Genomic DNA, 9,897 nt, shown 5'->3' with positions numbered 1-9,897 from the left:
ACTGAATTATTCCCAGTTTAACAGAATTATTTTCATTAGGAAATATTTGCTTATTAAAGAAGCAATTATAATTTATTTATGAAAATCCACAGGTTTTATAATTTTTCTCTGCAAACTTTGGCATTCATCTATTTTAGTTTTGTCGAAATCTGTCATCTTATTTCAACTCCTTACACACGTGTACACAAATGCTCAAAGTATAACTGTTTTCTCAATTTGTTTTTATCGAGTAGATTAAACTAAATCCCAACTCATAGATTCTCCTAGATGCCGTTAATATTCTTCCAATATTAAACAATTTTGCAAGATCATTTGGAGTTCATTTGGAGATGTAAAAATCACCATCCAGAGAAAGATTGACAGAACCTGGCATTTAATTTTTTCATCAGCAACAAACATGAAGTTACTGCACCACTCAACTATTGTTGATTCTTCAGCCCAAAAAACGTTATATTTTGCACGGTTAAGGTACCAAGCTATAAATCAGGAGAATGTGAGTTCTAGTCCTAACATAGGTGTGACTTTTTTGCTGACTTTGAGCTAGTCACTGTCTTTCAGCCCAACTCATCACTCTGTTATGAGGAAAGTAGGAATATTTGTTAAGTTTGCTGCCTTGAGTTGTTTATAAAAATAATAAAGGAGGGATTAAAACAATATTTAAATCTGATCTAATCCAATATTATTAATTCCAAAAGAGATGTCACAGTTAGCTATTCATCTAATATCAAATACAGTTTCTCTTCTGGGAACTTAGAAGATGGACACTTAAAACATTTATAAATCTGATTAGAGACTAAAGTTAATAGGCTTTAGCTTTTTGACTCCATTGAACTGAACCTCCTAGGTCTGTGCCAGAGGTGGCACACAGAGCCCTCTCTGCTGGCACACGTGTCGTTGCCCCAGGTCAGATCTCCGAGGCGTTTCTTTTGTGAGCTGCTGTTTCCCTACAAATGATGAAACAGAAGCTCATGAAAGAAAAAGGTCTTACCTCTTGCTGCACTGTTGCTGTTGAGATGTCCCACCTCCCTCTGGCCAGCTGGTCTTTGGGTCTCTGCTATGCATGTGCGCATATCTGCGCATGTGCACGCACAAGCATGTCCATACATACACTTGTTCACCGATGCACACACACCTTTCAGTTTGGGCATGCTTGCATGCGCAGTTTGGTGTCCTAGGTATTGACTTCTTAGTTTATTATCATGCTGGATGATGTGCCTCAAGAGACATTAGACTCTTCCTCTGGAGAAGCAGTGACAATGAAGCTAGATCTGATAAAACATCATTCATTTCTGGAGCTAGCCTAAACTCAAAATTGTTTAGCTCCTTAAAGCAACATTTAGCAATTGAATCAACTTTTTTTTATTCTGGAAATATTCTAACAGACAATCATACGGTAGTTTCAAACAGCAACCCGAAGAGCAAAATTTCTTGACAACCTGCATATTTCATTCAGTGGTCTGAATGTCACAGTATCAACAATTTGCTTAAATTTAATTCTTTTTATATATCTCTTTTATAAAGATAGATCTATAGAACATCGAAAAGACAGAGTGAGATGTTAACTGAACTCGCACATAGCAAATGATTTCAGACAATCTTAGAGGTTCTCAACAAATACAGTAGACTTTTAATACCTTATGATTGTGAATTGATAGTGTCTTCGCCATATTTCTCACATATAACTTTCAGTACCTACAGTAACCAACCTTGTTTTTACCACCATTTCCTCCAGCTGCATCTGAATGTAAACCATACAGTCTAATCACCCTAGGCATCTGTTGGAGAGAACTGCAGCTCATGAAAGTTTATGCTTTTTAATATTTTATTTATTTATTTTATTTTGTCACTCAGTATATATAAGCATAAGCATGTAATAACTATACAATATATAATCATATATATAGGTATGAGTATGTAATAACTATATTAATTGGATATAACAAAAGAAAACAATAGGACAGGAATGGAAGGCATGCTTGTGCTCTTATGCACGCCCCTTACAGAGAAATGGGGTGAGGTCAATAGTAGATAGTTTTTGGTTGAAGCTTTGGGGATTTTGGGAAGAGACCACAGAGTCAGGTAGTTTATTCCAAGCATTAACAACTCTGTTACTGAAGTTATATTTTCTGCAATCAAGATTGGAGCAGTTAACATTAAGCTTAAATCTATTCTATGCTCGTGTGTTGTTGCAATTGAAGCTGAAGTAGTCTTTGACAGGAAGGACATTATGGACAATAATTAAGGACAGGAAGAACATTGAGGACAATATGTGTTAGTTGTGTTAGTTGAGAGATGCTACCAGACTCTTTCTGGGTGTTTTTGGCCATTGTTGACTATCAAGCTTCTCCTTTTACAATGTGAGCATAAAAACATGCTGTTTAATATGTTGTTGAGGTATCTTGCCAAGTATAGACATAAAATTGCCAGTTCAGTAATTTCCCAGATCGTTCTTCCCTTGAAGATACAAACTTTTGCTCTTTTTCAGTCTTCTGGGACCATTTTCTAGCAGTTCTCAGTACTTAGTTGTTTTGTGATCACTTCTAATAGTTTCTATCGCACCCTAGGATATAATTCATCTAGTCCTGAATTTATTAGTAGTTGTGCTTTTTTTTTTTTTAAACTCACCTTGTCTGTCAGGATTTGCAGCTCACTGCTTTTAATAGTGGCACCAAAATTTCCAGCTAGGTTTTGTTTTCTTTCTGGGAAAAGTTAGTTATAAAATATCAACTAAGATTCTCTACAGTTTCTCAATATTTCATTACCAATTGATCCCTTTCTCCTAACAACAGACCTACAACCACTGCCTTTCTTTTGTTGTTTTGGACACTTTTCTGAAGCTCTAATTCATTTTTCAGCCTTAACTTTTCTGATATAGTGCCTACTGTTTCTGATGAATGGTTGTATTCTTCCTTGGTTATTCATTCTTCCTTCTATTTCCTATATATATTGTATTACCTTTTCTTTTCAGCATTTCATAAAGTTTGTGTACATCCATATTGCTGTGGTGGCACAGTGGTTAGTTAGAATGCAGTACTGCAGGCTACTTTTGCTGACTGCCAGCTGTTCAGCAGTTCGAGTATCATCGGCTCAAGGTTGACTCAGCCTTCCATCCTTCTGAGGTTGGTAATATGAGGACCCAGATTGTTGGGGGCAATATGCTGACAGTATAAATCGTTTAGAAAGGGCTGTAAAGCACCATGAAGCGGTATATAAGTCTAAGTGCTCTTGCTCTTGCTATTTTTAACTTTTTCTAGCAATAATTATTTGAAATTTTACCTTCAGTATCTTGTTTTAGGCAATTTTCCAGGGCTGCCATACTCCCAGCCCACAGGCCAGATGCATCTTGCACTGGCCATGCCCACGCCCAGTTTAGCGAAGGGGAAAAAAGTCCCGATACGTCATGTGACACCGACACCCCTGGTCTAAACCAACCAAAATCTGTTCTTCTGAAATCCAATAAGCATCTTCTTTGGTATCCTTCCTCTGTTTGATATAATTAACTCAAAAAAGGCACTTTCTTCCAAGAGTCTGGTCATTTTTTACTTCTTCAACCAATTCTTTCTTTTTAGGAAAAAGGTCCAGGATAGTAAAACTCCTTGTTTTACTCTCTGACAAATGATGTTGTCAGCAAGAAAGTACAGGAGTTTGTTGGACCTCTGAGCCATGTTTCTACTGGTTTTCTGTTTGAAACTTTGGGCACTGAATGCAGAAAGACCTGATTCATATCTTCTGCCCATACAGGTACACTATAATAAACTCATTGTTGTCTTTCCTTTTATTCCTTCCCAAAGACTCTCAAAGCATTTACAGGTAATCCTTGACTTACAACCATTTGTTTAGTGACTGTTCAAAGTTACAATGGCAGTGAAAAAAGTGACTTATGATAATTTTTCACACTTATGACCATTGCAGCATCCCCATAGTCACATGATCAAAATTCAGATACTTGGTAATTGGTTCATATTTATGATGGTTGCAGTGTGCCAAGATCATGTGATCACCTTTTGTGACCTTCTGACAAGCAAAGTCAATAGAGAAACCAGATTCCCTTAACAATGCGTGACTAACTTAACTGCAGTGATTCACTTAACAACTGTGGCTAGAAATGTCATAAAATGGGGCAAAACTCACTTAACAATTGGCAGCTTAGCAGCAGAAATGTTTGCCTCAATTATAGTTGTAAGTTGAGGACTGGTACATATTCCAATTTGTTTCTGTGATGTCTGTGACATCATATTTGCTCTCCCATGTTGAGAAATCAAGTTTTTCCTGTTGGTTTCCTGTATTTCTACACCAGTGTAAAAATTTCTGAGATGTGAATTGTGTCCTTCTGGATTTATTTCTTATAGATGTGTACCAGTCTCTGAGTTCTTTTATCCTTATACTTCACCATTAATTCCTGTGGTTTTGGCTTCAGCTTTGGATGAGAGGTGGGTTTCAGCAGGTTCTAACAAGTTCTGGAGAACCGGTAGCGGAAATTTTGAGTAGTTCGGAGAATTCTGACTGGCCCTGCCCCCATCTATTCTCTGCCTCCCGAGACCCAGCTGATTGGGAAGAAATGGGGATTTTAGAGTATCTGTAATGTATTTGAATTTTTGGAGGGAAATTTGGGCGGGAAAATGCACGTTCCTGATTGGCTGGTGCCTCAGCCAAAACACTATATAAAAAGAGATGTTTGCCTATTGTTTTTGCTGGGTTCTCACAATAAACCAAAGAGCTGTTGTCACTAAGATCATCTCCTGCCTCTTCATTGCCCAAACTTAACATTTGGTGACAAAGGTGGGATATTGAGGGCAGTGAGACTAGGAAAAGAGCTGAAGGAGAAATTTAGCCTCAAACCCAGCCAGTTGTTGAGGGCGACTACATAGCAATGTCTAGCTATACACCGCTAGCGCCATTTGACCCAGCCAAAGAGAAATGGGGGTCATACATGGCTCGCTTCGACTGCTTCCTCGAGGCGAACGAACTGCAAGGAGTATCGGACAATCGGAAGCGCTCATACTTCCTGAGCCACTGCGGACCAGAGGTCTTCGATACCGCCGAATTGCTGTCGGAACCAACGCCCGTCCAGTCGGTGCCATGGCCTGTGCTCCAGACAACGCTCCGAGTGCACTACGCCCCTGTGCCATCGAAGTTCGTGCAAAGGTTTGAACTGAGGCAGAGAATTCAACGTGAGGGCGAATTTATCAGCGTTTATATGGCCGCCTTGAGAAAAGCTGCGACTCACTGTGAATATAGGGATTTGGAGGACACCCTATTAGAACAACTCATTTGCGGGGTCAGGGACATCCGACTACAGAGGCGACTACTCTCAAAAAGCAACCTGACCCTAACGATAATCCTGGATGAGGCTAGGGCACACGAGATGTCCACCAAAGCGGCTGAAACCTTGCAAAAGCCAAACGCGCCAAATTCCTCAGCGAAAGCGACACCAGTTCACAGTGAGGAGATCCAGGCAGAATGGGAAGGCGAAAGTGAGGAAGAGGTTTTCCAAACTGGGAAACCAGAGAAGCGACCGTGACGAATGTGTGAGTTGCGGAGGCCAACAACAGCAACAGAACTGCCGTTTTAAAGATGCCATTTGTCGAAGGTGTGAAAAGAAAGGACACCTAGCTCAAGTTTGTCGAGCTACTCAACCATGCCGCCAAAAATTCAGGACTGAATTCAAACCGGCCTATCAGCAAAACCCCAGTTCTGCGAGACGACCAGCGATTGGGCCATTCAAAAAAGGCGCAAAGTCAAACCACACAACTGTACGAGTGGGCCACGCCTCAACATGACTGGAGAAAAGACATTCACGAGGACCTGCATAGAAGGAGTATCGTGTAAAATGGAGATGGACACCGGATCATCAATTACAATTATGTCCTGGGACACGATTACCAAGAATCTCCCAAGAATTGCAAAGCGCCAACTGCAGCCTCAGAAGCTGAGAATACAAGACTACCAGGGAAACCGGATCCCTGTCCGAGGCACCATCATGGTTTGAGTTAGGTATGGATGGTTCAACAAATCTCTACCGATCACCATAGTTGATGGAAACCTGCCCAGCTTGCTGGGTCTCGATTGGTTCCGGGCCCTTGGAATGGGCATCACCGGAGTTCACAGCGTCAGCGGCGACCTAAAGGAGGAGCTGTTGCAGGAATTTGAGGACGTCTTCCAGGACAGCCTGGGCAAGTATGTGGGGACTCTCATTTCATTTAATTTAGACCCACAAGTAGCCCTGATTAGACTGAAGGCGAGGAGGGTTCCATTTGCCCTAAAGCCCAAAATTGATAAAGAGCTAGACAAATTAGTCAATCAGGGCATCCTAGTCCCAGTCGACCACGCAAAGTGGGAGACACCAATAGTGACCCCAGTCAAGCCAGACGGATCTGCCCATATTTGTGCTGATTACAAAGCAATGCTTAACAAAGCATTGCAGAAGAGTGCAGTAAGAGTGCTTACTTTTCCCGCACTTTATCGGGAGCAGAAAGGAACTACAGTCAACTAGATCGAGAAGCATTAGCAATAGTCTCGGGCATGAAAAAATTTCACGAATATTTGTTTAGGAGGCGGTTTGAAATCATCACGGACCATAGACCATTATTGGGTCTCTTGGCGGGGGACCATCCAACTCCGATTGCATTGTCTCCCAGACTGACCCGTTGGACTATATTCCTGGCAGCATACTCTTACCATCTGACTCACCGGCCTGGCAAAGACTTGGGACATGCGGACGCTTTAAGCAGATGTCCTTTGCCAGACACAATTCAAGACCCAACCCCGGGAACGCCGATTTTATTAATTGACTCTTTGGAATCTGGCCCTGTCACTTCCGCCGAAGTGGCTAAGGCATCGTACAGAGACATTGCTGTCCGTACGGTAATTGGCTGGGTGCAGAGGGGATGGCCCGTTGCACCGGGTGAAAAGTTTAAGGAATTTGCGAAAAAGTGTTCGGAATTGTCTGTACAAGGGGATTGCTTGTTATGGGGGGATAGAGTGGTTATTCCGTTACAGTTACGAGAACATGTTTTAGAATTGTTACATGTGGGACATCCCGGAATTGTTAGAATGAAAAGTCTAGCAAGGAGCTATGTGTGGTGGCCACAGATGGGCAAAGACATTAGCGACTGGGTAGGAAAATGCCACGCTTGCCAGGAATCAAGACCGTTACCCCCTACAGCCCCAGTAAGGGAGTGGGAAAAGCCCCAGGGACCTTGGTCAAAAATCCACATAGATTTTGCGGGGCCCTTTCACGGGCAAACATTCTTGATTGTTGTAGATGCCTACTCAAAGTGGTTGGAGATAATCTTAATGAAAACCATGACAGCAGAAGCCGTAATTAGAGTTTTACAGCGACTATTTGTGACACACAGGTTGCCAGACACTCTAGTGTCAGACAATGGGCTGCAATTCACGGCCACTCAATTCGAGGGGTACTTGGCCGAGGCGGGCATCTGCCATGCCCTCTTGGCGCCTTTCCATCCGGCTACCAATGGCCTTGCAGAACGTTTTGTGCACAGTGCCAAGAAGGCACTATCAAGAATTAGCCCAGGAGATTGGCAAACCAAAATTGACACCTTCCTGGCAGCGCAACATGGGACACCCTGCATAGCCACCGGCCGCAGCCCAGCAGAACTATTAATGGGGAGGAGGCTCCGGTGCCCCTTAGACAGACTAAATCCAACATGATGGGTTTCCAGCAACAAGGGACAGACCAGAATATTGGCGAAAGGTGACTGTTGTGTCTCGCTCACTTTCCCCGCAGCTGGGTCCTTCTTATCTCCTGCCGAACGCTGAGGAATGTCCTGGCATGCCTCCAGGCCCCAGCCCTGGCACCATGCCCAGACAGGCCGAGCAAGACGAAGGGCCTGATGTGCCTCCAGCTCCCAGCCCTGGCTCCATGCCCAGGCAAACGGAGCAACTAGACCCCTCCCCCTCCCCCACAGCATGTGAGCCTGAGGAATGTGAATTGCCAACAGCTGGAGCCTGGAGAGATCCTTGCTTCAGGAGAATTGATAGGCGACGTCAGCAAAAGGAAGGGAGGGGCAGGCCTGGATAAGTGCTGAGTCATGGAGCCACACCCCATGGCCTATATAAAGGATCTGTTTTCTGGCATTCTCTGAGTCAGGCAAAGTCTACCTTGGATTGCTGAAGTCACTTCCTGGTCTCCTGCCTGCCTTGAGAACTTTGCTAGGACGTTGGCAGAGCTGCAGAGGCACGCCTGATACGGACTTCCCCGACCCGGCCGTCAGCGGAGGAGTGGGACACGACAGTGACCTTGTGTGGGCACACAACTACAGCGAGGGTCCCTTGTGGTTGGGGGGAACGATTCTAGGGATAACAGGCCCCAAATCATACTTAGTGGACATGGGGGATGGCAGAGTTTGGAAACGCCACATAGATCAGTTACGAAAAAGAATACAAACAGATCTAGAAACCAAACAACCAGGCCCTGACTACCAAATATTTGAACCAACAGCTAGCTCAAACCCGAGGCGATTGGAGGACTTATCTGAAAATGAAGAAGTCCAGTGACACCACACGATTCCTCCAGAAGACAGCAGGGACGACTCTGCTAATAATCCAGGGCCAGAGGGCCAAAGGGAGGAGCTGGGAGAAACAGATAGTCCCTCCGACCAGCTCGACTCCCCTCCAGGGAATGAATTGCGCAGGTCAGAAAGAGTTAGGAGACGCCCTGTCTACCTGTGTGACTACGTGTGCAAATAATATGTAAATAGTTGGCTAAGTATTTTCTGGGAGGGGAGGAGTGTAATGTATTTGAATTTTTGGAGGGAAATTTGGGCGGGAAAATGCATGTTCCTGATTGGCTGGTGCCTCAGCCAAAACACTATATAAAGAGAGATGTTTGCCTATTGTTTTTGCTGGGTTCTCACAATAAACCAAAGAGCTGTTGTCACTAAGATCGTCTCCTGCCTCTTCATTTCCCAAACTTAACAGTATCCTTTCCCTGGAGTGGGGTGGGAATGGAGATTTTACAGTATCCTTCCCTTGCCACGCCCACCATGCCACACCCACCATGCCATGCCCACCAAGCCATGCCACGCCCACCAAGCCACACCCACAGAACCGGTAGTAAAAAAATTTGAAATCCACCACTGCTTTGGATGTATAATCCACTCCTTGCTTTTATCACACTTCCCTTTTGCCTCTGGAGGAGATTGACAATGCAACTATCAAATGTATCCTTTCCAGCTGCGTGAGATGTAGCCTACCTCTTGATGGGAGTCCTTCATGTAGTTAGCTCAGACCATGGTTGAGGGACCAAAGCTTTCTTGGATTGCCATTGATGTGGTCAGTTGCTCACTTTCAAAACCCCTTCTCTCTACTTTTCAATATGCCATTATTTTAAAGTATTCTAGATTATTTTGGAGAGTAAATGCTCCCAGTGAATTGATAATTCTTTTAGTGATCTCCGCTTAGCTCTACAAAACATAAAACTTTATAAAAATCTTACCACTCATCTATAACAAGAGTATTTTGATATTCCCTATGAGTTTACTTTATTAGCATGTTTTATATTATTTCAGATATTTATGTATAAATTTGTGCAAAGTAAGGAGGCACATTGTTTGAACTTTTTTGCTGGTATAAAAATGTTTCATTAACCTTTAAAGTTAATGTCAGCATGGTTTTACTACATTCTGCTAATCTCTTGGTAGCAAGCAAAAGTTCTTAAAATTGTTTTATAATAGTTAGCTGACTTATGATTCGTTTCAGTTTATGTATCCTTAAGCCAGCTATCCTATTCTATCTTTCTTAACACCAGCTATGTGTCCGCTCACTTTTCAATGATCAAAAGATAATATTTTAGATTGAAAGATATGTGATTATTTGGATGTGCTATTGAGAAGCATAGAAAAGTACAAATCTAGCAAACCCCATATGTTCTAC

This window comes from Ahaetulla prasina, chromosome 2 (genome assembly GCF_028640845.1).
Source record: "Ahaetulla prasina isolate Xishuangbanna chromosome 2, ASM2864084v1, whole genome shotgun sequence".
In the NCBI taxonomy this organism is placed as follows: Eukaryota; Metazoa; Chordata; class Lepidosauria; order Squamata; family Colubridae; genus Ahaetulla; species Ahaetulla prasina.
The sequence above is the reverse complement of the archived record's forward strand: the minus strand, read 5'-3'. Positions refer to the sequence as shown.